Below are 3,177 nucleotides of genomic sequence, written 5' to 3'. Positions count from 1 at the left end.
AATGGCACAAGAAATTAAATCAAAATATCGTAAAATTACTAAGATATATACAAGAAATGTCAGCGGGTTTTGTGTCGGATTAAACAATAAACTACATATTCCCGATGTGGGACAAAGAAAACGGGACTGCATTGTGTGTTCTAACAGGAAAACACCTGGTGGCAGGCGTCAAACCACTTATTACTGTCAAACATGCACTAATCAGCCTGCAATGCATATTGGGGAGTGTTACAAAACTTATCATACTGTAAAAAATTATAAACAATGAAATATTGTTATTTTTGCAAATATACATTCCTCGATGTCACCCAATTCATATAAGTCCAATATCATTATAATACTTTACTTGGTTCCAAAATTATACTAAATAATACGAGGGTCTGTAAATGCACGTTTCCGCCGCAAAGTAGCGTTGAGTAGCTGGTAGCCAATGTCCAGAATGGTTCGGAGTGCAAAGGGTTAATCTACATGTTATTGCCTCCTACTGGTTAAACACCTGAACAGCCTGAATAGGCTAATGCTCCCCATTCTGACAATGGACTGTGTATAGGAAACCTGACCCTTTGAAGTGTATATCTCTGCCTTGCCTCAGGACAATTTGTGTTAATAAAAAGCATGGGGTCCTGAGATGAGGAGATCTTAGTTACTTTAGCTGGGCTCCTCTGAACCCCGAATGCCTTTCAAAATTATATTTCGTCTCTGGACCCTTTATTAAGTTACACACAGCCCCTTCTCTAGATTGCTGAACACTTCTAGATGCTGGAACAAGACCCCTGGAACCCCTGGCAGGAGCCAGCCCTGCTGACAACTTGATGATAGCCCCTTGAAACCAATCTCACACCTTCAGAATGATAATTGTGTGTTGTTTACGTCAGTGAGTTTCTGGTAATCTGTTACTAATAATAGAAACTAGCACAGGGGAAAAGCTAGAGCTGGACTCAGCACCATCTTCCCTGTTGTTTGCTAAAGGGGCAACTGCCCATTTTCTTAAGTCATAGCTCCATCATATTTGATATCTTTGAAAAGGTTAGTGAGTGTCTGCCAAATTCAGTCAACAGCAACATGCCTGAATGTTCAAAATCTGTACTAGTCCACAGGCATATCATGGTGGTCAGACGTCTCCTCCTAACCCAGAAATACCTTTGAAGGTCACTGTTACACCTGCAAATGATCTTTCTCAATGTGAAAGTGACCAAAAACCTTCCAAGCACACACTTGCCAACCAGAATGAGAGCAGGAGGAGGTGGTGTGGTCCTTCCAACTCATGGAAGTCTCAGGGCTGAGTAAGGTCTGCGGTGGTGTCTTGTCTGTGGCTACCTTCTCATGTTTCTCTAGATGGCAGTGAAGGACAGAGGGCTCAGACTGCCCTACTCATTTTCAGTGAGCAGAGTTGCAGGTGTTGCCATAGAAAAGGTGAAATGCAAAGAGATTAAGCAATCAATCCAGTTTCAGAATTAATTTCTTGAGTGATATTTGGTCATTGGGGGACAGTTACGGCAGGGTTTATCAAATATCAGGATTATCTGCACCAGGTGTTCTTAAAGTATAAACTTGTTAGACATGCAAATCCTCAGGCCCTTCTCTGGACCTAAGTGTCAGGGCCAGGCTGACACGTTGAGCCAGGCTGAGGTAGGGAGGTGGGAATTGAGAAAAGAAAGAAAGACAGGAGAGCGGGATCGGGAGGACTACAGCTCAATCGAGGAACTGCAGCAAGTTTATTAACCACACAGTGCGTTTTATATACAAGACACTCAATAGGAGGTCTGTCAAGAGGAATGTATTCTTTGTTCCTCTTAATCTCTAAGGAAGGGACAGAGCAGAAGGACAAATTCTCGGTACAGCAAATCTCAGTAAATAGTTACAGACTTCTTGATAAGCCATGAAAGGCTGTTCTCATTCTACAAAGGTTGCTCTCATTCTACTGATAACCACCATCCAAACAAGTCTGGGAAAACTGTGTGGGTAAGGGTCCCAGCCTTGCTAGCCCCTTCAGGTGTAAGGACCATGTCAGCTTACACCTGGTCTCCAACACGTAAGCATTATAGACTGAGAGTCTGTGTCTGCAAAATTTTTATTTTGAAGCCCTTACCCAAATGTGATGGAGGTGGAGCTTTGGGGAAGAGATTAGGTTATGAGGGTGGAGCGCTCATGAATGGGATTAGTGCCATTATAAAACAGTGCTCTCACCTCTTCCACCATGTGAGGACACAGTGAGATGATGGTGGTCTGCAACCCAACCATGCCGACACTCTGGCCTCAGACTTCCAGCCTCCAGAGCTGGGAGAAATAAGTTTCTGTTGCTTAAGCCCCCCAGTGTGTGGTACTTTGTTACAGCAGCCCAAGCTGTCTGAGACACTGCTTGTCCCCAAACACCCAGCACCCGTCTTCCTAGCCCTGGTGATGTGGCACACATTCAGGTCTGAACACTGACCTGCACTATTCTGCTGGACACCCCCCTGCAGCACCATGGAGCCACGGAACCCTGCCTGCACCCTCCCGGTGACAAGGGCTCACTAACCTCTATTAGGCTTGGTCATCAAAAGCTCATTCTTGTTTCGAATCAAGGCCTGTCCCTGGATCCGAAGCCCACAGGCTCCATTCTGCCTCTGGGAAGCACTTAGACCAGCGGTTCTCAACCTGTGGGTCGCGACCCCTTTGGGGGTCAAATGACCCTTTCACAGGGGTCACCTAAGACCATCAGAAAACACATATATAATTACATATTGTTTTGTGATTAATCACTATGCTTTAATTATGTTCAATTTATAACAATGAAATTGGGGGGTCACCACAACATGAGGAACTGTATTAAAGGGTCGCGGCATTAGGAAGGTTGAGAACCACTGATTAGACAATGCATCTATCCCACTGATATCCTTCCTTTTATCACAGAACTCTGGGCTCTGGGGGAGCTCTGGTGGCCACTGCCTCTGTCTGAGTAGCAGAACATTCTTGATGGCTCATGCAGTCCCCTGTGGGGAACACAGCAGCACCTGGCAGATCCAGGTCCAGGAGCTGCCAAGGCAGCCAGAGGCCCAGCATGGATGCTGTGCGAGCTTCTTGCCTCATTGCCTGGCACCTCTGCAGTGTCCAACAGTCAGAGCAGGGACATGGGCCACCAGCATGGCTGCCTTTTCCCAGGACACAACACTCCAAGGGAACTTTGTTGCCCTGCCA

Source organism: Myotis lucifugus, unplaced genomic scaffold (assembly GCF_000147115.1).
Source record: "Myotis lucifugus unplaced genomic scaffold, Myoluc2.0 scaffold_1179, whole genome shotgun sequence".
NCBI classification, from domain to species: domain Eukaryota; kingdom Metazoa; phylum Chordata; class Mammalia; order Chiroptera; family Vespertilionidae; genus Myotis; species Myotis lucifugus.
The sequence above is the reverse complement of the archived record's forward strand: the minus strand, read 5'-3'. Positions refer to the sequence as shown.